Source organism: Cynocephalus volans, chromosome 7, assembly GCF_027409185.1.
Source record: "Cynocephalus volans isolate mCynVol1 chromosome 7, mCynVol1.pri, whole genome shotgun sequence".
Lineage (NCBI taxonomy): Eukaryota > Metazoa > Chordata > Mammalia > Dermoptera > Cynocephalidae > Cynocephalus > Cynocephalus volans.
In genome coordinates, this window is record NC_084466.1 from 148,931,835 (window position 1) to 148,957,246 (window position 25,412).

General features: G+C 52.9%; 1 protein-coding gene across 1 annotated transcript in view; it reads left to right on the forward strand.

Annotated features, from left to right (window-relative positions):
• GRK5 (G protein-coupled receptor kinase 5) overlaps window positions 1–25,412 on the forward strand; it is a 211,859-nt gene that overhangs the window by 73,822 nt on the left and 112,625 nt on the right. The window lies entirely within an intron of this gene.

Sequence of the window (25,412 nt, forward strand, 5' to 3'; positions counted from 1 at the left end):
AAGATACTCATTCTTCTATTGATATCTTCATTTAGAGGTTTACAAAAGACTTCCAGACAATTTTTTTGGTGGAGGGAGTATGCTTTTAACTGAATTGTACTTTCTGTATAGAAAAGTGCAGAAACCATAAATGCATCGCTGAATGGGTTTTCACAAAACGCACGCATTGTGGAATCCTAGTCAAGAAACAGGACAGTACCCCAAGAGCCCCACAGGAGTCCCCTTCCAGTCTCCACCTGCCCCGCGGTGGTTCTAGCACCATGGCTTAGTCGTGCCTACTTTGAGCTGTGTACGAGTGGAATCATGCAGTGCTGTGAGACCAGCCGCGTGGCTGCGTGCGGGTGCAGTCCACTCGCTCCCGCTGCTGAGTCATGTCCCGCTGAACTCCACACGTCTGATGCTCACGCAACCCCATTCACAGGGTGGAAATTGCTCCTCCTGTTTTATAGTAGAGAGGGAGGCCCAGACTTGAGGAGGTGAAGCTGCCACCAAGGTCACATAGGTCAGCAGAGGTGGGCTGGGGCTGCCCCCAAGAGATCTCCCCTGGATCTGTAGGGGACACCCCAGACCATGTGACATGCACAGAGCCCCTCCTCCTCCAACTTAGTGTCATATGTCCCAGAACTTTCCCCTCCAGTGTCGCATAAGTGCTGTATGCTGCAGCTGAAGTTCATTTCCACATGTTCTTTTCTTCTGTAGAAATAGGGAGTCTCTCTTTCTTTCCCCTCCCCTGAGCTTTCCCTGGAAGTCACCTCTTGGATGGCAGGTGAAGGGACACCAGCTTCCTTGAGCTCACCCACTTCCCAAGCCTGTAATTATCGTGTTGCTGTGTGTTTCTCAAACTGTGAACCCAGCTAGAAACCTCCAGCAGGCTGGCTTTCCTGGGCAGATTGCCTCAGACCGTCATGCTGGCAGCCATCTCCACAGGCCTCGTGTTGAGGTGGAGACATACAGGCAGAGGATTCCCTTTGTCCTCATAGAATGCAGCAGTGCTCTGCCAGTCAGGCCTGTCCTCTGCCAGTGAACCCCACTCCTGTGCAGCCTCTGACTAATGGAAGCCACTGTTCGTTCTGCTCTAGCTGCTCCTTTTCCTTCTTTTCAAATGGGAGGTCTGTCACCAGGGTGACCCACACCACCACCACTGCCACCCCATTGCTGCAGCAAGCTGTGTTCATAACTCTGGGTATGTTTTTCTGGGCCCTAAAAGTCAAACATCCTCCCCTCTCCTGGCACAGTTCTGTCTGGAATTGTGTCGCTCTGAGGAGCTGGGAGTGGGATTCAGTTAAGTGACATCCCAGATGGGGTGCATGTCACACACACTGCAGGATGGGGCTCTGAGACACGCCCCATGACAGCTGCTGAGGAAGTGACTTGATCTTCCTGGGAGTGATTTGTCCTGCCCCACAATGGACAGTGGCTCTACTTTGACCATGTTTCCTTACCAGTCAAATCCTGGGTTTTCTGAATTCCCACTGCTTTTTTTTTTGCTGTTTATTCAAGCCCTTGCCAGAAGACACGTAGCATGTGTAGCATTTTTCCTCTGTCTGTGCCAGTGGCAGACATTGCTAATCAATTATGGGATTCCTGCCCTATGGCCTTGGACTCTATCCTGAGTTCTGGAACTCCGGGCAGCCACTGTCACCCATCTCTTTGGAGCTCACATCCTCAATGAAATCTTTATGTCGTTGCAGCTCTGGGTGGTACAAGCAGAATCCCACTTTCTGCCAAGGAGACTTTATTTCTTATGAGAGGACCCAGAAATGAAAGAGAGACACATTTTTGAAGCCTTCATTAGTTTCCTGGATGTTCTCCCTTTGCAGGTGGGGTGGCAGGAAGGAGAAATGGGGCATGTTTTGCCCAGTGGGAATTTTGAACACAGGAATCCCCATTCCTTTAGTCACTTGCTGCTTCCAGAATCACACTTCCAAGAAGACTTGCAGATAGTAAAATAAATAACTGGGCTTATGCCCAGCCCGCAGAGGTCTCACAATCGCAGATTGTTAGTGAAATCTGCAGAATATATCCAACAGGATAAAAATATGACTTTTGTGCAAGTCCCCAGTTTGGAACAGAGCCACCGCCTGCTTCCTGGGTGATACCAGCTGGTAGGAGGAAGCCCCAGGGCAGGGACACTCTCCTGGCATCCATGTTTGGTCGGGATGCCCTGTGTGTTTATTTCCATAGCAGAATGTGGGGCTCACAGGAGCAGCTGCCACCTCTGTTCATAAGAGCTCGTTGTTCTTTTTCTTGTGCAGGTTGTGTAAGGCAGGGGTGGGGTTAGGAGCCACCAGGAACGTGGTGAGTCCCCCTCAGCCCCACGTTTGCTACCTGCTCCCTGGTGCACCTTGTTATGACAGCTTGACTGGTTGGTGGATCAGGCCTCAAGCCAGACTACCTGGTGGTTGCAAACCAGACTTAATCAAAATGTAAATACTTCTTGGGGCCAGAGAGCAGAACTGTCCAGGTGTTCAAGTGAGGCCGCAGAACCCTGGAGCCTCAGGAGAAGGTGGGGGCCTGGCAGGCTCCTTCCACAGGGAGGTTTAGGGCTCACTGGGGCCCTCGGCCCAGCAGCCCCACCTGCCCTACTGCTGCATGGATGCTGTCACCAGGGCAAAGATCACCCTGATGACAGCATCTGCTCCCTTCCTCCTTTCCTGATTGCCCCTCCCCTTCCACTCACCTCACTCCACCCCACCAAGTCAGTGAAGGAAGGTGGTTTAGAAGTTGCCAGATCCAATCCCTGGCATTTTATAGAGGTTGGAACTCGAGGCTCAGAGAGGGTCTGTGACCCTCCTGAGGTTGCACAGTGAGCAGGAAGAGGAACACTTGTATTTGTGGAGGGTGAACTGTGTGTCTGGCATTGTTCTAGGATCAGCAGTGTGCAAGGCAGACCCAGGCCCTGTCCTTGGGGTGGGGGTGATGGACTGAGAGTAAACCAGGAAATAAAAAAGACCATGTTATATATATAACTAAACCATCTATGAGCATGTGAACAGCAATAGTATCTGATAGCGATGAATAGGACAGAGTGGATGCGATACAGCAGGGGCAGGCAAAAGAGGGACGTAGACGTGCAGGTAGGGAGTTACTTTAGATGGGTCAGGCAGCCTCCATGGGGGGGGTACATGGGAGTTGAGACAGAGCCATCAGAAAAGAGCCAGCGAGGGACAATTGGGCCAGGGACAGCCAGCATAAAGGCTGGGAGGTGGGCACGAGCGTCAGGAGACGCCACGGGGCTGGTGGCCGGGGGGCATGTGTGGAGTGGAGGGTGGTGGGGCATGGTGTGTGCAGATGAGGCGAGGGCCGGTGGGGGGCAAGCTGTGTGAGGTGCTTGGACTTTATTCCAAGCTTCCTGGGAAGTCAATAGAAGATTTTAAGTGAGAGAATTCCATGATTAGGTGGGATTTGAACATCTCTGGCTGCTGGGTGGAGATGGCTTGGAGGGGTCAAGAGCAGAGTGGAGAGGGAGAGGAGGCTGGTCCAGGTGGCAATCGTGCAGACACCGGGAGGGGGACACAGACTCAGGGATGGAGCCAGTGTGGAATGGAAGGGGGAGGGAAAGTCAAGAATCCAGGGTGTCTCCCGGGCTTGGGGCTTGACTAGGTCTCCTGCCATCCACCCAGCTCCCACTGATGGGGGTGCCTCCCTGGCTCCACCCAGGGTCGTTGCTTCCCCTGACACACCCATGCACTGGCTGGTCCTGCAGGTTTCCGAAGTCTCCCCGGGGCTGGGGCAGGTTGACTCACCTGCCTTTCTGGGTCCAGAAGGCGGAAGGGTGTGATCTTACCTGGAACTGGGGATATGGAAAATCCAGAGTTTGGGCTTTGTCTTGACTGTGTTTTGTGACCAGCAAAAATCTAGACATGTGGCCAAGGGGCAGCTCTGGGCAGCCCCGGCTGATGGGTCAGGGCAGCAGGAAGAGGCCCGTGGAGGGGGGCCGGGTGCCTGGTGCTCGGGTGCCCGCGGCAGTGGCACTGGTGACAGCTGCGCTCTGCAGCACCTTGCGCTCTGCTTCCGTGGTTCTCTCCGTTATTCCCATGACACCAGGTGGCAGAGTAAAAGATGTTCTTGCTCCCGTTTCACAGGTGCAGGAACTGCGGCACAAAGGGTGTTTGGCCCAAGGTCACTCAGCTAGTGAGTAGCCAAACTCGCCCACAGGCCCCTGGCTCCAATTTGTTAAATAAGTCCCTAACCAGCACCCAGCACTGTCACCAGTGTAGCATGCTGCCCGCCCACCAGCTGTCCATCGGGGACTGGCTTTGTGCCTCGTCCCTGTGGAGGGGTGGGGGCGTGAGAACCAGCCACACAGAGTCCCACCCGGAGGTGCTTGTCATGTCCATGCAGATGAGGACCTGCAGGGAATCTGCAGAAAAAGAGGTCGTTCTCTCAGTGAGGGATGTTTGGGCAACTCCCTCTCTCCTTCCTGCCTCCTCCCTCTCTCCCTCCCTTTTTCTTTCATCCCTCCCTTTGCTCTCCCACCCCCTCCCTTTTCTTCTTTTCATCTTTTGCTTTAAGTTTTTCTTTTGCTGACACCTCTTTCTTGGAAAATCACCAAATGGGCTGTGGGATCTCTGGGAAAGAAGATCTCCTGAGCCTCACCTTGTGCTCAGCAATGAGGGCCTGACCTATGGCCTCTGACCTTCCAGCTTCTGGGGCTCCGTGTTTCGAGGTCTCATGTCTCAGAAGCTGTGGGAACCCATGGCCCCCTCCTCTGCCTCCTTCCCTAGCAGAACAAGGGGCAGGTAGAGGTATCGGGTTCATCTCTCAGAGGCCTGGGTGGGAACCGGCTCCACACAGCCTGCTCCTGGGGTGATGCCTCTGCTCACTCATTCATTCACTCACTCACTCATTTACAGACCCTTTCAGAGGCCTGCAGGGTGCCAGGCAATAATGTCTTAGGCACTGGTGAGTCAGGTGAACAAAACAGACACAGTCCCTGTCCTCTTGGATGGAAACCCAGAAAAGACATAAGTGAATATCTACTGACAAATTATAAGTGCTTGTCAAAGCAAAAGACTGGAGGTGGGTGGGAGAGACACATGGGGACATGACTCTGAATAGATGGGAGGGGGTTCAGGGAATGACAAGACACCAAGACCCAAGGATTTGGCCAGGTGACGTGGAGGGAACACTAAAGAGCCACTTGCATGGGGAGATGCATGTCAGAGTGCTCAGAGCAGCATTTTTGTGATGGAAAAGCCTGTAAAAAATAACCTACATGTTAACAGGAGAGTGGATGAATGACTTATTTGACAAAACCTGTGAGTACACATGTTTTTTAAAAATTATTTGTTTTTTCTGTAAGACTGAAATGTTTCATTTAAACAAAAAAATCTGGAAGTGTATACGGCAGAGGGAATAGCATGTGCAAAGGCCCTGAGGCATAAAGTAATGTTCCCACTGAGGAAGCTAGTGAAGGCCTTGCCTTTAACCCAGAGGCCACACCGCTTTGGGCATCTCTGTTTGAAAGTCTGCTCTCAGCTACCCCTGAGACCATGGGAAAAGGCCTTTACTGAGCCTTTGGAAGACCTGTCTGGGAGTCCTACGTGTCAGCTGGGGGACTATGCAGTGGTGGGGCAAGTTGAACCACTGGGGTGAGCCTGCCAAGGTTGGATTAGTGGGAGGGGAAGCCTTCTGGGTGAGTCAGCTCTCTATGATTGGAAGCAGCAGAGTCTAGTTGCAGGTCTGCCAAGGAACCGTGGTGATTCCTTTTTTACTTTGTGGAGGAATTTGCCTGCTAAACAGGCCATCTGTGTGAGGTGAGTCACTGTTTGCCCCATTTTGTTAATGGCAGACACCTCTGAGCAAGTCTGTTCAGCCTGAACTGCACACATGATGAACTTCGACGCCCAGATGAGCAAGCTGAGTGTGTGCCTCAGCTTTGTGTCCTTGGATGGCTCTTCCACAACCTTCGAAACTGGTCAGGGCTCCTGGACCCTGGAAATGTGCATTGCAGATTGGGTGCCACTGAGCTGGTCCAGGCCCCAATTTTCTGATATGGAAATGGAGGCCCAGAGTGGGGAGGTGTCCTTTCCAGACCAAGGTCACACAGTGAGGGAAGGAAGCCAGGGCTCCCAGCTGACATTTGCAGTCCAGAGCACCTTCTCTCGGCCCTGAACATGGGTCCCAGCCACAGTTAGTCCTGCTGACCTCTCCTGGGGAGAGATGAGCTGTGTCTGGTGGGTGGGGTGGGGACCGTGGGTGTGAGACTCTGGCTGGGGCTGCTGCTCCAGCAGGTGCTTCCTGCAGACCTTCTGCTAGGGAGCACTTCCCTTCCCCACCCCCATGCAGCTCACTGCCTGCACTTCCTGCACCATCTAGTGGGTGCAGGGCATTGGGGGGCCAGCGGGGACCCTTCTTGGAGATGGTCTGTGCCAGGTGGTGGTTAGAAGGTACTGGGGGTTGCCTGAGAAAATGCTGTGTGACCCACATGACTCACTTTGCCTCTCTGGGCCTCTGTGTCCCCCCTCACTGACTGAGCTGTTCAGTGAGGGGCAGGGCTGGGTGATCACCAAGGTTTCTCTCTGCTCTGATGTCCCGTCTGTTCTGAGTCTGGTAGAGAGAAGGGGATAATTGTAGCTGAGTTTTCTTGACTGTGCTAAATGCTTTACATGTGTCAGCTCATTGACTTCTGTGTTCATGAGGTTATAAAGGAATCAGGTGAAGCACAGAGAGGTTCAGTAACTTGCCCACGGTCACACAGCGAGTAAATGAACCCAGGCAGTCTGACCCTGGAGCATGGGGTCTTAATCACCACTGTGATAGGTTGAATAATGGCTCCTCAAAGATGCTGGAATTCAAAACCCTGCAACTTGTGAATATGTTACCCGCATGGTAAAAGGGACTTTTCATATGTGATTAAATTAAGGATCTTGAGATGGGGAGATTAATCTGGATTATCCAGGTGGGCCCAGTGTAATTACAAGGGTCCTTCTAAGAGAAAGGCAGAGGGAAACCTGACTACAGAAGAGGAGGTCAGTGACGTAGCTTGAGAAAGACATGACCAGCAGTTGCTGGTTTTGAAGATGGAGGAAGGGCCACGAGCTAAGGAATGCCAGCAGCTTCTAGAAAGAAGCTGGAAAAGGCAAGGAAATGGATTCTCCCCTAGAGCCTCCAGAAGGAACCAGCCCTGCTAAAACCTTGATTTAAGCCCAGTGACTGTGATTTCAGACTCTGACTTCCAGAACTGTGAGATCATAAATCTGTGCTGTCTTAAGCCACTCAGTTTGTGGTAATTTGTTCCTCGGCATTTGTTCCGGTCTCTTGTCTTTTTGTGGCTGGCTTGTCCTTTCTGATTCTGAATTCCTAGGGGTAAAAACCTAATCTTCCAAATAGAGCCTTCCTCTGCCATTTTACAATTAAAGAAGCATTTTAGAGGAAGGCTTTGTAGGCCCAGTGGCCTTGCTCCTGGTTACTCTGCTGTGGAACAGGAGTGAAGGCAGGGAGAGTACAGAGGGAAAAGGGTCACAGGGGACAGGGCCCCAGCCTGGGCCCTGCCTCTGCAAGCCTCCAGCTGGGCACCCTCCTCTACCAGCAGCGGCTTTGGTTCCCTGTGAGTGGTCACCTGCAGTGGGGGCTGCCCAGGGTGCCTGGTGCATCTTGTGGACTGAGCCAGCACGGTCAGGACCAGGGTCTGAGACTGCTCCTGGGTCCTTGCAGGAAATACAGGTGACCTGGTTCATCTTTGGAGACCAGAGCTGTGCCCATGGCATCTCCTGTCTGGTGGCAGAAGGGACTCTGGATCAGGGTCAGGCCACCTTTGCTGACATGCACAGCAGTGCACATTGTGCTGTGGCCCTGGGGAAGTGTGAGCTTGTGGCAGAAGTAGCCCGTGGCTGGGAGGAGCTCTGTGTGAGGTGGGGGCTCTCACCGCTTCTTCGATATAATCGTCTGTGGGATGTGGGGGCCAGGCTCATGGGCCACCCCTCAAACCCCAAGCAGCTGAAGGGGATGGTGAGCACAGGAGAGGAGCTGTGGATGGGGATGTTGTGAGGCACACACGTCTTTCCTCCGAGACCTTGGCCGGTCAGCCCACTTCTTTATGGTGTCAGCATCTTTTCCCATGACACGCAGTGGGGGGACTTTATTACAAGTTGTTCTGAGGCTTAGAGAGATAATGGCTGTATGGGCACAGTGTCTGGCACCCACTGGGCCCCGCTGCTTCCTGATTGCTAGGCACCAGCAGGAACATTGGAGCTTGGCCCGAGCCGCCAGGCCTGGAATTAGACCCCAGTCACCGTACTTCTTCCTCAGGAAGTCCAGCCTTGAGGCAGGGGAGCCCTGCAACAGGTTGGGGGATGCTGGCAGGTGGCCTGGCCCCCCTTCTCCCCACTTCCCAGACAGAGCTGAAGGGAAGGGACTCCTCCCTGGGTGAGGCAGATCTCCCAGAGCCTGCTGGGAGCTCCTTCCAGTGAGGCCGAGGCTGAGGCTGGCAGGGCTGGGGCCTGGGGCTTGGGTTCTCATGCCTGGATATAAACTGGCGCCACGTCCGTGCAGGGCTGGCCTGCAGGGGTCTGTGTCCAAAGGCGAGAGGGTCCAGCCCAAGGGCTGCCTCCTTCAGGAGGCCTTCCCTGACCCACAGGGTGGTCTACCACCCCTCGCCTGTGCCCCCACAGCCTCCTCTTCCAGAGCTTTGCCCCCTAGCATTGTTACCACCTGGACACCTGTCAGTGTTCCCTGCCAGCTGTGAGTTCCCGTAGGACAGGGACCATGTGCCAGGCACCAAGTAGATCCTTAGTACGAGCCTACTGAATGGATGGAAGAAATTTTGGGAGGCAGAGCTGAAGATGGCAAGGCCTTAGGAAGGAAGTGTACTGGGGACTGCAAGGTCCATTGGGAGTGTTGGGGGAGGTCGATTCAAGGTCAAATAAAGGCCCTTTCAGCTCCCAGGTTCTGTGACCCTCATGTGAGGTTGAAGGCTAGGGCGGAGAGTCATGGTGACTGCTCACATTCACTGAGTGCTAACTAGTTCTAACCACTTTCTGTTGATGATTTTATTTCTTCCTCCCAGCATCCCTTTGAAGAGGGATGTATGTCTCCATTTTACACTTGAAGAATCTGATGCTCAGAAAGGGTAAGCAGCTTGCCCAAGGTCACACAGCTGTGGACATAGAGCCTGATATGAACCTGGCCTGCCTAACCCCAGAGCTCTTGGGGATTACAATGCAGGGCAGTGGGCTTTGAAGGAGCCTCAGAAGAGACAATTCTGTCCTCTGTCCTGCTATTGCTGGGTGTGAGTAGGGACCCAGAAAGTGCTTTACCGGGTCAGGAATTTTAACAACCCTTAAAGAAAGCAGTTCTTTCTACAGAGATGCTATCTTGAGCTGATCTCTAAGGACAAAGTGCCAGCTCTGTGGAACCCAAAATGAGGCACTCTGGTCCTGTCCAGGAGCACAAAAAATGGGGTTCCTTTACTTTCCTCAGGATGTGGCTTAACTGCTCCCAATTCATCACAAGGACCCTCGGGGCCTGAGAACTCATCAGCCCACTCCTCATCTGGGCTCCATCAACATGAGAGGAGACCATGCAGAAGCAAGGATCACTGGGGCCATCTCAGAGGCTGTGAGGAGGAGGGGACTTGGGATGACACTAGGGTTTTGGCCTAAGTGACTGGGTGAATGGCAATGTCATTTGCTGAGATGGGGAGGCCTCTGGAAGGAGCATGTTTGGCATAAAGGCAGGTGGGAATCAAAAACTCTGTCGGGGCTGGCCAGTTGAGTCAGTTGGTTAGAGTGGTGCTGATAACACCTTGGTTCCAGGTTCGATCCCTGTATTGGTGGCTGCCAAAAAAATTAAAAAGCAAACTCTGGGCCCCAGTTTGGGTGATGTCATCTCTGCAATAGAAACTCTTCTCTCTGCAGGTACCTCTTCTATGCTGGTTTTCTGCTTCCATGGCCTCAGATGTTGAGGGAACTATCCTAGGGCCCAGCTCGCTTGCGTCCCCACTTGAGCTAACTCTGTGTCAGCCGTGTAGACTGGGAGTTAAGAACCAGGCCTTCTTAGGTTCAAATCCCACCTTAGCCACTGAGCAGCTATGTGACCCTGGGCCTGATACTTGGCCTCTCTGAGTGTGTTTCCTCATCTGCAAAATAATTCTACTTTGCTGTGCTGTCGTGAGGCTCAGAGGTAATGGAGCTGAAACACTTAGGCCAGGGCCTGGCTCTCCCTGACCTCGTTGGACCTCAGACTTCCCAGGCCTTGTGCGTACACAGTCAGATCCATATCATAACATATCTGGACACCGGGCGGATTTTGATTGGGAAGGGTTTCTAAAGAGTTTGTTCAGCTTATTTTAAGTAGGTAATGCAAAAATTCCGGGGAGAACAGAAGTAATTATTACTCACAGGGAAATGCAAATATTTTTATGAATATCCCATGAAAAATCAGGGCATTTTTCCTGAGCAAATAGTCTTGTTTATTTCTCTAACAAAATAGCCACAGTTGTGCTGCAGGGGCCAACCTGCCACTGCCAGGGGCATCTCTCAGGGTTCGCTCACTTCCCTTCCCCCTAGAAAACATAATGAAGACAAAAGTGCCCAAATTTGGGCTTTGTTGAGAGAAGGGGATTACTCTTGTAATGAAAAGCTAATTTTTGTGGCCAGACTTTCTCAACTGTTGAAAACGGGCGTGGGCAAAAGCACTGTATGCACAAAAATATATTTACAGAATTATTTTCCTTGGAAAGGACATATTTTAAGAAGGCCAATAGTATTTGCAAGAGGATGGGGTCTGCATTCTCTTGAAGGAAAAGCTCGTTAAACTCTTAAAGAGACGTGGAAGAACAGAGGGAAATGAGGGGAAGCCGTGGGGGGGGGGTGGCTGGGATGAGGAGCAATAGGGCATACAATTGGGTTAGTGCCCACCCTGTGCCTGGCACAGTGCAAGGACTTTAAGCACATTCTCTAGTCGGCTCTTACAAAGGGCATTTGGTTAATATACCAATTAGGAAACTATGGCTCAGTGGCCTGTGGTCACTCACCTCATGGACAAAGGAGTCAGAAGTCCAGCTCTGCCTGTCTGATGAGAGCCCCTGCTCTTTCCACACTGCTCTAGGAGAAGGGGCTCTTGGTCCAGGGTCAGGATAACCAACACAGCGAGATGGGAAGAGACACCTAGGGGCAGGGCTGGGAGGTGTCCTAAAACCAGTGTGTCCTAAACTTCTCCAGGAAGGTGGTTGCGTTCCCATTTTCAGGAAGGAAAGTGGAGGATCAGAGAAGAGTATGGTGTGCAATGGGGCTTTTTCTTTTCTAAGTCTATTTGGACTCTCTCCCTTTCTGGTCCTGGCTCCCCATCTGTTATTTGTACATTCATCAAAGATCAACTGAGCATTTGCTATGTCCAAGCACTGTTCCAGGTGCCTGGGAGATAGCAGGGAACAGAAGGAAGACGTCCACCCTCAGGAAGTCCACATTGATGGAGGGTGGAGACAGCTAGCTCGGTAGGTAGCCACGAGTGCTTCAAGGCCACATGTGCAAGGGGGACTAAATAAAAGCAGAAGAAAGGTACAGGGATCCAGAGGTGGGGCCGTGGGTGGGGATGGGTGGGAGGATCGATAAGTGTGATCGGAGGGTTTTACTTTGGTGTGGTGGAAGTGTTTCAAACTAAATAGGGGTGGTGGTAGCACGACACTGGGAATGCACTAAATGCCACTGAGTTGTTCACTTTGAAGGGGTTGACTTTATGTCATATGAATTTCACTTTAATTAATTATTTATGAAAATAAAAGGTCAGGGTCAGACTCGTGGAGAAAGTGAGAGCTGTGCAAAAACCCACAGGAAGCAAAGGGTTAACCTCGAGGCTGTCTTCTCCCAGGGAGAAGGAAGACGTTCCAGGCAGAGGGAACAGCCAAGGTGGACCAGCTCAGACAAACTGTGCTGCTGCCTGTTCCCGTAAATGAGGTTGCACTGGGACAGCCTTGCCCACTTGTTTACCCGTTGTCGGGGTGACCCAGAGATCCTACCTGGCCCTTTACAGAAGAAGTTTGCTGACTCCTGAGCTAGAGCAATGCTCTCCGGTGGGAACATGCTGGGAAGTTTGAGGAACAGCAAGGAGGAGGGTGTGGCAGGGGTGAGTGAGTGGAAGCCAGAGCTGGAGGTGGCGAGGTCAGAGAGGCAGCGGGCCACACCACGTAGCCCCTGCCTGACTTCCTGTGGCACTCTCTGGCGACACTGAGATAGATGCTGACATAATACTGATGAGGAAGGGGTGTGTGTTTGTTTGGGGTGAAGGGCATGGTAGGGTAGAGGCATAGCTGAACTTGGAATCAGAAGACCTAGACCTGAGACCTGCTGTTTGTCCCATGCCAACTCTGTGTCCTCAGTTCTCTGATCCACAAATAGCCTGATGGTGGTGATAGAGGTGGTGGTAGTGTCAGCGATGATGACGGTGATGATGATGGTGGTGGTGATGGTGATGGTGATGGTGATGGTGGTGTTGATGATGGTGGTGATGGTGGTGGTGATGATGGTGATGGTGGTGGTGGTGGTGATGGTGATGGTGGTGGTGGTGGTGGTGATGATGATGGTGATGGTGATGATGGTGATGATGGTGGTGGTGGTGGTGATGATGATGGTGGTGATGGTGGTGGTGATGGTGATGGTGGTGGTGGTGAAGATGGTGGTGATGGTGGTGGTGATGATGGTGGTGGTGATGATGGTGGTGGTGATGGTGATGGTGGTGGTGGTGATGGTGGTGGTGATGGTGGTGGTGATGATGGTGATGGTGATGGTGATGGTGATGATGGTGATGATGGTGGTGGTGATGGTGATGGTGGTGGTGATGATGGTGGTGGTGGTGGTGGTGATGGTGATGGTGATGATGGTGATGATGGTGGTGGTGATGGTGATGGTGGTGGTGATGGTGGTGGTGATGATGGTGGTGGTGGTGGTGATGATGGTGGTGGTGATGGTGGTGATGATGGTGGTGGTGATGGTGGTGGTGATGGTGATGGTGGTGGTGATGAGGATGGTAATGATAATGGTGGTGGTGATGATGGTGATGGTGATGGTGGTGGTGGTGGTGACGGTTGTTTTAGTCCGTTTTGTGTTGCTATAACAGAATTACCTGAGACTGGGTAATTTATAAAGAAGAGAGGTTTATTTGGCTTATGATTCTGGGACAGCTGCATCTGGCACAGGCCTCAGGCTGCTTCTACTCATGGCAGAAAGTGGCAGGGAGCCAGTGGGTACAAGCAGATCACATGGTGAGAGGAAGCAAGAGAGAGAGAGGAGGAGCCAGGGTCTTTTTAAGCAATAAGCTCTTGCAGGAACTAATAGAGCGAGAACTCACTCATTAATCCCCCTCCCACTGGGGGAGCATTAATCCATTCATGAGGGATCTGCCCCCATGACTCAATCAGTTTCCAACATTGCCACATTGGGGATCAAAATTCCACATGAGTTTTGGAGGGGACAACACATCCAAACTCCATCAATCGTGGTGGTGGTGATGGTGATGGTGGTTGTGGTGATGATGGTGGTGATGGTGGTGATGGTGATGGTGATGATGATAGTGGTGATGGTGGTGGTTGTGGTGGTGATGGTGGTGGTGATCGTGATGATGACGGTGGTGGTGATGATGATGGTGATGATGGTGATGGTGATGATGACGGTGGTGGTGATGATGGTGATGATGTTGGTGATGATGGTGATGGTGATGATGGTGGTGGTGATGGTGATGATGATGGTGGTGGTGGTGGTGATGGTCATATTTAGTGGCTCCTATACTGTGCTAGGTACTTTATGCACGTGGTGCTAATCTTTAGCACAGCAATGCAAAGTAGGTGGCAAGGTCTTAATTTGCAGGAGAAAACACCGAGTGACTTAACCAAGTGCACACAACTGGTATGTGGCAGGGCTCAGACAACAATACAGTGACACCCACTTATCATATTGCAGTAAAGAGGCCCCAAGGCAGTGGATGTGAGAGTCCCTGGTAAACAGTGCAGCTGTCACTCCAGGGAGGCAGCCTTTGGTGGGAGGTGGCCCAGTGCCATCACTGCCCTAAGTTGAAAGGGTTTCCTGGGAGGGACCATCCCCAACCTTCACCTCCCCCAGGCCACACCAGTGTCATCCTCTCTCTCAGGCTGAGTGTGCTGGGGAGGGGCCCTGTCTCCCCATCCCCGTGGTGACCACTGGGCCTGGTGGGGTTGGTTTTCCTAATTTGAGGTTGTGGGAGCCTTCTGGTTGTGGCTGAGGTTTTCTGCTCTGGAAGCCAAACTGTGGTGTGCCATGAGGTGGGGCCTGGAAGTGCTGGAACCTGCCCACAGACCGCAGGCCCCACGCGCCCCATGCCGCCCACATGCCTCGCACCACTCCCACGAGGGGGGCTGTTCAGGTTCTTATAGCTGACAACCACGGCACCACAGAACTTTCTGGGGTTGGGGGAACCATGTGTCTGCTTCCCACATCCTCCTGCAGAGGATAGAGCTGCTGAAAGGCCTGGGGTGTGCTGATGCCCCTGGTCTCATGTGCCTATGGTGACTTTTGCCCATCCTCCTGGTGGGGTCCTCTTGAACAATGGAAACCACAAACTAAGCAGCCAGGTGGGCTAATAGGGCCTGGAAAGGCCTCCAGTCCCCTCCCATCCACCCCAGCCTTACTGAGTTTTGGATGGTTGCTCCCTGGCCTGGCTGTGCCCACATCAGAGTGTCAGAGTTGTGGAAGGAGCCTGGGGCTTAATCCCGTGGGACTCGGAGCCCATGCCTTAGGCCTCTGAAGTGGTTCTCCTTGTGTAAAATGGGTCAGTCCCCACCTTGTGGGAAGTTGGTGCTGCTGTCAAGCCATGGAAAGTGCCGTTGGACAGGGAGAAGCTCTGCACCCCCACACCCTGGTCTCCCCTCTTCCTCTCTTGCCCACTCCCTGGGGTCCTGTGGCCAGCTAGGAAGGCACTGGACACACTGGAAGACACTAGGGCCACAGCTCCTAAAAACTCCTGGTGCTTCTTGTCCTGAGGAACAGTGGGCTCGGGCCACCCTGAGTCAGTGGCACAGCTCCCATCTAAGGAGACGTGGGGCCCCAGGCACCTCTGACAGCCCCTCATGTGTTCAGTCAGTGGGTGGTTATGGGGGAGCAATCTCTACCTGGTGCCAACTCTGGGATGGTGCAGTCATGGTGGAACTGAGGATGGAATCATCGTGATCCAGGGCAGCGTCCAGAAAAGCCTCCTAAAAGAAGGTGCACTGAGGCAGGGCTCAGCCATGTGTGGGGTGTGTTCAGAAGGTGAGAGCTACAAAAAGAGATAGAGGCCCCTGTCCCCACCCCTTCCCTCCCTGCCCTACCCACCCCATCCCTTCCAGCCCCACACACCCCAGAGGCTCTTTTATCATCCGTCTCATCTATGGGGATTTTTTTTTTTTTTTGGTGGCTGGCCGGTAAGGGGATCTAAACCCATGACTTTGGGGTTATAAGGCCGCACTTTAACCAACCAAGCCACCTGGCCAGCCTATTGGGATCTTAAAGAAGAACTCTTTTGACAAGAGGGCTCTGCATCCTGTCCTGGCAGAACCCTCCTGGATCCCAGATGAGGAAACTGAGTCCGGAGGGACAGTGCTGCCTCCTAACTCCCCCAGGGGCCAGTCTGCCTTTCACAGGGGTTGCCAATTGCCAGATGCATTGGGTTGAGAAAGTCTCCTGCAGGCTGAGAGCATCTCAAGCAGCCCCTGATTTGGGCTCTGTAATTGGGATCTCGCCTTGTTCGGGGCTGGATGAAAAGAGACTTTGAATCAGGAGAGGCCACACACCCACCTCATCAGTCTCAGCTGGGGGTGCCACTCTGGTGTTGGCAGAGGTGGCAGAGCCCAGGTGGATGGGAAAGAAATATCTGTGGTGCGGAGGACAGGGTGGGAGGCAGTAGATGCAGGGGTCCCCCATCCTTATCAGAAAAACTGGCCTCCTCTGCTTTGCCCTGGCCAGAGCTGACTCCAAGAACACCCACGGCCTCCGTACATTGATATTTTCTGGAAAACCAGCTCTGCTAGCAGCACAATGGAAGCTGAGTCCTAAAAGCTTACCTGGGTGAAAAAGAATTGAACAGATTCTTTAGCCCACAGACATCACAGGCAGAATTCTGCCTTACACTTGGTACCTTGCACTTGACTGGCTGAAAGCAGGTGAATCATTGCCCTTTTGTGGCCTGGAATGCAGTGGAGAGCTCCCTCCATGTACAGTCACTAGGACAAACGAGAGCCTTGCGGACCATGAGCAAATGCATTGAGAGCAGCTCCTGTAGTTTTCGTGGCTCCCCCCCATCCCCCCCCAAGTGCATATTCTAAAGACCTACTTCACAGCATAATTTGGATTTCTAATAAATTTGGTCCCTCGCATTTGCATAATGCTGACCTTCCCAAGCCATAAGCCGTTCCATGGGAGGAGCCCTGCTGGGAAGTCCTGGGGTCTCTGTATCCTGTGCCCCTTTCCACCAGCAGTGTCCCAGACTTTCTTGGAATTGAGGTGCTTGTTCCTGTGGCCTCGCTTGGGCTGCCTCTGGTGATGCCTGGCACCACCCCTGGGGCCTCTGTGCTGAACTTGAGAGCGTGGGGTGGCCTGTTGCTCACCTGGCCCTGCTGTTTTACCTGTCCTGTCCATCTACAAGGGCCAGACTGATCAGATTGTTTCAGACACCAGACTGGTGCATGACATGTGGCCTGGAGTGAAAAGATGAGTTGGCCAGTCAGCTTTGCTCCTTGGGACTTCAGAATCATGATTCTGGAAGATGGATAGAGATCTGGGCTGAAGGGTTTGAGGACTTAGTGGCCTTGATGGCTGCCACCCAATTCTGACACTACCTGGAGTTAGTGCAGGCTTCACAGATTTAAGAGCACATCCCCACAAGACTGCCCTCATTCAGACACCAGCCACAAGTTTGGGGGTCCTCAGATCACCTGCACTTCTGACCATGGCTACCATTCAGGGAGTTCCCTCAACCCCTCAGATTTCATAATTTACTACAATGACTCACAGAACTTAGGAGAGCACTATACTTACAATTACAGTTTTATTATAGCAAAAGGACATAAGTCCAAATCAGCAAATGGGAGAGACACACAGGGCAAGGTCTGGGAGACACCCAAATGTGACGCTTCCATGTTCTCAGGATGTGCCACCTCCTGGCACATCCACAGATGATTACCAACCAGGAAGCTCACCCACACCTCAGTGTCCAGAGTTTTTACTGGAGTTTTGTTCTTAAGCATGACTGAATGGATTGTTGGCCATGTGCTTGAACTCGATCTCCAGCCCCCAGTTGCTCCCTAGAAGTCAGGATGATAACACCCGTCTCAAGGCCCAGCCTTCTAATCATGTGGTTGGTCTTTCTGGCAGGGCCACCCCCATGCTGAGTCATCTTATTAGAATAAAGTCAGGCATACTTCCAAAGGCCCACCATGAATAAAAAGACACCCCTATCACTCAGAAAATTCCAAGGACTTAGAGGTTACCTCCTAGGAACCAGAGGCAAAGGCCAAATTCTTTATTCCAGAACAACAGCCAGTTGGGGCCTGTGAAAAGAAGGAAGTCTGGCATAGTCTGTGGAGAGGCCAAGAGTCTGTCCTAGAGGACCGTAGTTCCTGGGAAAGTGGGCCCCCACTTGCTCAGGGCCCGCAAAGCCACAGCCGTACCCCTGTGCATCCCAGCATCCCCATCCCTGGAGATGATTCTCTCCTCTGTGGGATCTATGAACAGTAAAGGTCCAAATGCCATCAGAATGCAAAAAGAAAAATGTGGTAGATGGTGCATGTACAGATGATAGTGTGAGGTTTGCAGTGAGTCCTGCCTGTCTTCTTAGGGAGCCAGTCAGGGCCTGGGGAGCATGGGGCAGTGTCCCTGAGGCCGTCTCACTGACTTGGACCCATGTAGACTGCGGCTGAGTGGTGCTTTCTGGAGATGGGAGCGTCCTCATACACTTTGACCTCCCACACCTGCTAGTGGCTAAATAAATGGCTTTGAGGCTGACTCAAGTAAGGTAGGACACAGCCACTGAGGTTCTTGTCAGACTGAGAGTCTAGGATCACCAAATTTTGGAGATGGGAGGAGTATTTTCAGTTAACCTGTCCAAGTCCCTGTGTGTTTCTTCAGATCCTTTTTAGAAGCAGGCAGGACAGAAATAACAAGCCAGAGAGGGAGAAATTCCCAGGAAGAGTGGTCCCATCATGCTCTTTCCCACATGATGTGCAAGGACTTCATTTCAGGCAGTGGTTCTCAAAACAGAGTTCATCAGAACCCCGTGGAGGGCTCAGTACAACACAGATTCTTGGCCATCCCCAGAGCTTTGATTCAGCAGGTCTAGGGAGGGACCCCAGAATTTGCATTTCCAACAAGTTCCGGTGATGCTGATGCTGCTGGCCCAAGGACCCCACTGAGAATCAGTGACCCAAGGGCAAGAAGGAAGCTCCTTCCAACACTGCCTAGTAGAGACTTCCTCAGCTTCCCTTGTGACCTTTTCTCTGATCAATTGCTCATTGGTCTCCAGGGAGGAGTCAGAACACCTGCATCCTGGTTCAGGTTGACACAAACTGCCTGAGTGATCGAGGCACGGTTCTTGCCTTTCTGGAACCCTATTTCCCCATCTGTAAAATGGCTTCAGTAATAGAACTGACCCCGCGGGGTTGATGTGGGGATGAAACAAGATGAGGTGTTGACAGGACCAGTTGTTCCCTGACTCTGAGAGTACAAGAAATGCCACACGAGCAGTCCAGGGTCAGTGGTTTTGCCAAGGTCTGTCTCAACCCTCCCAAGGATGGTGTGTCCAGCACATTAGACCTCAGGCCATGCGGGTCACCGCAGTTGCTGGTTCTCTCAGGTCCTTTGGAAGAGGGGCTCTGCTGGCTGCTCCACTCCACTGTGCCAGGCTGGTCCCGGGCTCCTCACGGCTCAGACCCTCTCTTCCCCAGAGCCCATGCCCACTCTCTGGGATCCGGCTGCCACAGGGGCAAGGCCACCCGGGAGCACATTTCCTCCTCCTCCTCTCACTCATCCTCCATGCCAGCTCATTCATCTCTGCCTTCAGAGCACAAGCACCACCCTCAGGAACAGCAAAGACAACAGCCGGCTGGTTTCTTTCCCATGGTGACAGCCTCTTGGGGCAGTGTTTTTGGGGTAGTGATCCTTTATGTTCCCCTGGGGGCATCCACAGGAGCAAAGAAAACACCAATCAGTCTCAGCGGCTCGCTTTGTTACGAGGGCTTGGCATGTGCTTAAGAAATGGTAGCTGGGGCCATTACTCTGCTTTCTTCCCCAAGTCTTGCCCTCCATTCTCTGCTGGGACACGACCTCCTGCCGGAGGCCCCCCCTTTGTTGGCCACACTCCCTTGCCCTACTCTGCCACCCCCTCATCACACTCCCTCAGCCTGGCAGGAGGGCACCTACATGAGGCCATCGCAGGCAGCAGAAGGGACCCCAGGAAGCTGGAGAAAGCAGAAGTGAGAGTGTGATCTGGTAAGCAGTTTCCTTTTCTAGAGGAGGTCCCTCTGAAGGACCAGCAGGAGTCCAAAGACACGTGTTGGGACACGTGCGTCTTCCTGTCGGCCACCATTCCCCAGGGTTTGCCTTGGCCTCTTGCTTGCTCAAGGTGAGAGACCGGCTACCTTGGTCCTTTGGTGCCTTCTCCAGAGCTGTGAGCATGCGGAGTTCAGTCCCCACTCCAGAGCCCACATTGTGGCCTCTTTCTGCCCTCTAGCAGGGCCCTCCTGGCTGGCCCTGGGCTTGGTGGCTGCCATCCCCTCCCTGTCTGGGGCCGTCTCTTCCATGCAGCCTCCCCTGCCTGCCTGGGTACAACCTTAGTGTCTTGCTCAGCTTTGCTTTCTGATGTGCGGGATGAGATGTATGTCCACGAGAGCAGGGACCGTGTCCTCTTCATCAACTTGCTTCCAGTATGTGGAAGGGGAACTTGAGCAGCAGTGGCTCGGTTGGTAAAGCAAATAAAGCCCTCGGCTGTCTGGGACAGGGAGTGACCGGGAGCCAGCGTGGGTGGGAGAAGACGCTGCTCCTCTTGGGATGTGTGCTTCATCCGCTGGCCCTGTTCGTTCGTTCCTCTCTCCGAGCCTCAGCCTTCTCATCTGTGAGTGGGGCTGGCACCACTGAGTGACAGCGAATGAGCAGCGCCTGCTTCAGCACTAGGCCCAGAAGGCTGGCGGGAGCGAGGGAGCGGGGGTTGTCATTCATTCCTGGAAGCATTCACTGGTTTCCCCACTTGGCCAGCATTCCTTAATGAAGCCTGCAATCAAGCAGGCATTGTGGTAGCTGCACCCCCCAATCCCCAGCCCAGGAGCAGGTCTGGCCTGAGCTTGGAGAGGGCTGTGGCCAGGCAAGGGGGCTCTGCCTCTCAGGGCAGCACGGGACGGGGCATAGAGCTAGGGTTTGGAGAACGGTCAGGGCTTTGGCAAGTGGCCAGGGGTACCATGTCTGCAGAGTCATAGGGAGACGTTGATGCAGACAGGGGTCTGGGGCCACCAGGTAAAGCACGATGCTTGCATCCACTCAGCATGTACCATTTCAGCATCTACAGTGGGCCAAGGGCAGAGTAGCAGAGAACAAAGAAAGCTAGGTCCCTGCCACACAGGTCTGCTATCAGCACAGGGGAGACTGATGACAGGTGAGTAAGCAAATCAATAGTACGGTTTCAGGTGGTGATGAGAACTGTGGGCTGGGGCTGGGAACCTAGTAGTCGCTTCACACATAAAGGTTGAATGAGTCAGTGAAAACGCGCTGAATGTGTTGAGAGAATGGATAGATGGCTCTGCAAGCTGATGTGGGTGTGCGAGAGACAGACAGACTGACCAACCGCCGAGTGCTTCCTGAGCTCTTCCGTGGCATGTGGAGAAGGCGGAGAACCTGAAGCTGCAGGTCTGCTTCAGCTTCTGAAGTCAGAGAAGGCTTCCAGGACAGCGGCGTTCAGGCTGGGACTTGAAGCGTGGGTAGGCAGGGGATGCACCTGGCAGAGACCATGGCGAGAGCAAAGGCCCTGAGATCAGTGGCAGGGAGGGAAAGAAAGCTGGGGGAGAAGATGACCAAGCGGCCAAGGGTCTTGAACGTGGCCAAGGAGAACAGGCTGAGCCTATGGTGGGCCAGGACTAGGAACTGGACATTCCTGTTGCTGGGGCCTTGCTGGGCCCCAGGCATGGGGGAGGTGGGAGGTGGGAGGTGGTGGCCTAGATCATTGTGGGCCCGACACCCTTCCCAAGTGTGTCTTACCTACAGGGCCAAGACACGAGGAATTTCTGTAGCAACCTGGCTGGTCTGGCCGCCTTTCAGGACAGAGAAACAATCAAGTCCCCCTGGAATAATAAAGTGTCAACACTCCAGTTATCGAATATGCAACTTAACAACACAACAGCACACTTAGCCAAATATTTGTCTGGAAGTGGCACCCTCTTTGAGGCAGGTGTTGTTTGTTGAGACTTTGCCCCAGCTCATCCGAGTTGTGGAGGGCTGGGTTCATTTCATGGGGGTTTTAGAGGAACTGGAACTAGATGTGTATGAGGAAGCCATTTGGGGCCACTGCTGCCATTTATGGGGATACCCTGCTGAGTTTCTTACTGCTGCTGTAACAAGTTGCCACAAACTACATGGATTAAAACAACACAAATCTATTATCTTACTGCTCTGGAGGTCAGAAGTCTGACATAGGTCTCATCAAGTTAAAAATCAAGGTGCAGGCAGGGCTGTGTTCCTTCTGGAGGCCCTAGGGGAGAGTCTGTTTTCTTGCCTTTTCTGGCTTCTAGAGGCACCCGCACCCCTTGGCTCGCGGCCCTTTCCATCTACAAAGCCAGCTGTGGCTGGTCGCATCTTTCTCACATTGCATCTCTCTGATCGGAAACTTCTGTCTCCCACTTCCTCATTTAAGGACCGTTATGGTAACATTGGGCCCACCTGGAGAATCCAGGATAATGCCCCTATCATTACTCATAATTCCATCCACAACCTTAGCTCCCCCTTGCCATGTAACCTAACATATTCACAGATTCCAGGGATTAGAACATGCACGTCTTTGGGGAGCATTATTCTGCCTACCACAGTCCGCCTGCCCTGTTCTGGAAGCTGAAGAAGTAACGATTAGGAGGAGAGAAGCCCCCTGATTGGCCAGGAGTCTGCACTGGGGCGACGTCCAGGTGGCTGTGTGGTGCCCACCCTCTGTAGCTCCACCTCAGCGTCACATCACATCCTCGGTGGCCCACCTCTCCCTCTTCCTGCATTCCCGTCACAGCTGCCCTGTTACTCATGAGTCTTCCCCCAACCCCTGCTCTTTTCCTAAGTGTTGGTCAAAATGGCCATTAAGTAAAGCAGCATTTCTCCACTTCTACTGACGTTTTAGGGCCGAGCTTTATTTGTTCTGGGGGCTGTTCTGTGCCTGGGATGATGTGTAACCACATCCCTGGCCTGTACCCACCAGCTACCAGTAATGCCACTCCACCCCAGCTGTGACAACTAGAAATGTGTTGGACATTGCCAAATGTTCCTCAAGGGCAGTGGCCAGGATTGAGAACCTCTCAAGAAACAACCTTGGATGTCCGTCTTCCCTGCTGGTGACAGCTGTGTCCCAGACCTGCAATGTGCTTGCCACTTAGTAGGTGTTCTGCACTTACTGGGTGAATGAATAGATGAATCTGTGTTAATTTTTCAAAATTAGTGAATAAATTTATAAAAAGTGTGCACATGTACCTGTGTGTATGTGTGTGTGTAAAATAGACTCCTGGTTTCTATAGACTGGGTACCTGAGAGTCACCAGGGAGCCTTTTAAGGAGTCACATTCCTGGGTTCCAGTCACAGAGAGTGGGGCTCCAGCCCAGGAATCTGTATCAAGAGTGCCTCATTGCTCTGTTGAAAAGTTAAACATAGACATAGCATGTGATCCAGCAATTTCACTCCTAGACATGTACCCACAAGGATTGAAAGCAGGCACTCAAACAGAGACCTGTTGCAAACGTCCACAGCAGCCTTATTCATAATAGCTAAAAGGTAAAACAACTTGAATGTCTGTTGATGGATGAATAGATAAGCGAAATGTTGTATATCCATGCAAAGGAATGTTATTCAGCCTTAAAAAGGAAGGATATTCTGACACATGCTACAATGTGGGTGAACCTTGAAGACATGCTAAATGAAAGAAGCCAGACACAGAAGGACAAATACTGTATGATTCCACTCATGTGTGGTATCTAGAGTAGTCAGATTCATAGAGACGGAAAGTAAAATAGCCATTACCAGGGGCTGGGAGGAGCGGGGAGTCGGGAGTCGTTGTCCGATGGGTAGAGTTGCCGTGCGGGATGACAAAAAAGTTCTGGAGATGGATGGTGGCAGTGGTTGCACAACAGTGTGAATGTGCTTCATGTCACTGAATTGCACACCCAAAAATGGTTAAAATGGTAAATTTTTGCTACATGCAAAAAGATGTTCTTCGTTACAGCCAGGTCTGGGAATCAATAGTGAGGGATGGGGAATGGGAGGAGATAGGGACTAGACCCGCTTCAGGCCCTTCACAGCCTGCTGGTTGCTGGGTTGGGGCTTCTGACTGTGGCGACCGGAGGTTTGTGTCGATTTCTCCAGAGGGCAGCCTTTCTCTGAGGGGTGCACATACAGACCTCTAGGGAGGCCAGATGGGCCACCTGCATGAGGGCCTGGCTGAGTGGGGACACACCTGTCTGGAGGCCACACATCCTGGCCTCGGCAGCTGCTGCCCAGCTCCTGCCGATTCCTGCCGTGTGGGCTGCCTGGCCGGGGGAGAGAAGTCCAAGACCCGGAGTTGTACATTAAATCTAATGTCAAATGTTGGTGCAAGTTCAGCGAACTGGGAAGCAAACAAACAAGCCACATAGGGTCCAACAGATGACGCTGAGGCCTCTGGCCGGGGCTGCAGCTTCTCTGGGAGCTGTTGGGCTCAGGCCTAAGCTAGGTCCCTGTTTCTGCTCCTGCTGCCCTATGCTGTGTCACTTCTGAAGCCTGACACCAGCCTTTTCTTTGATCCTCTGAGAATTTCTCTTGCTTTCAGTGTACCTAAAAGGAGATTTACAACAGAACAGTGAGGGAGTCTAGGGTATGGGTTCCATGCAGGCTGGGGCCTTGGCACTGCCATTTATGAGCTGTGGGGCCATAGGTGACTGGCTTCTTTCTTCCCCATGCCTCAGTTTCCTCATCTGTCAAGTGAGAATATAATAGTTCCACTTTGTAGTGAGGGCAAAGATAACAGGAGGGTTCAGGTGAGGGGCTTGACCTGGGGCAGGGCCCGTGGAAGGGCTCCGGTGTGCATGTGTGTGTGTGTGTGTGTCAGCCCTGGCCAGGGGAAGGAGTGAGTATGGAGTTGGACTGGCCACTGGCTGGTGAGTTATACAACCTTGGACACCTATTTCTTCCTCTGTGACATGGGCCCAGTGATTTCTTTCTCAGAGTCATTCTGAGGATTAGACAAGATGATGTTCAAGTGGTGCCTGGCCACTGCAGGTGCCTGGTCCACATTTGTCCTGTCCCTTGGAGTTTGAGGCCATTGCCATCTGTGGAGACTCGAGAGAAGGGAGCTGGGGCTGGCCGGCCTGGTTGCGGACAGAATGGCAGAGAGCAGAGGAACAATCTGGTGTTCTGCCCCTCCCCCGCCGGCTCCCTCTCCTGCTTTCTGACCACTTGCTGATGAGGGCCACAGCCTCAGCTTTCCAGAGCAGCTTGGATGATGCTTAAGAATTCTCAGCTCTGTGCCTGCTTCTGAACACATGCTACCTTATTATCCCCTGCAAGGAAGGCCTTGATGTCCCCCATGTACCGATGAGGACTCAGAGAGGGTTTGTCCAGGCTTGTGTGGACAGCAGGGGAAGGCCACGGGGCCAGAAGGAGGTGGTGAACTGGCCAGGCTGGCCCGGGGTAGGCCCAGAGCCTACTCCACTGAGCAGCCCTGGGTTTGCTGTTGGGAGAAGGGGTCTCGTCCTGCCCAGACCCTTCCTGGGAGGGTTAGAGAGTTGGGGGTTGCACACCCACCCCAAGCAGGGGGCAGGCCCAGGGTGCCAAGGTCCTGTGCAGGATCATGAATGAGGGTAAAGGACCCTTAAAATCCTGAGATACTGAGGGCCCCAAAGGGCTGTGGGACCTTTGGGGGTCACTGACAGATGGTAGCTGAGGGCCACTGCTAGGGTAGCGAGAGGGCGATGGCATCTCCGTCCTCAGGAGGCACAGAGGTTCCTCCAGGTCCAAGGCCTCAGTGCTGGTGGGCTCAGGGACACTCAGGCCTGAGTGTTCTGACGTTGTCCACCACCCCTCAGATAAGGAGTGGTGGGGACGTCAGAGAGCCCTGTGTGTGCACTTCTCTCAGCGCCTCATGTTCAGTATATGTGGTCATTATGTGCATGGTCATTATGTGTGGTCATTATGCGTGAGTGCTCGTTACTCATGTGCACTGGGGAGGACATGAGCCGGGATGGGGCCCTTTGGGAGTCCTTC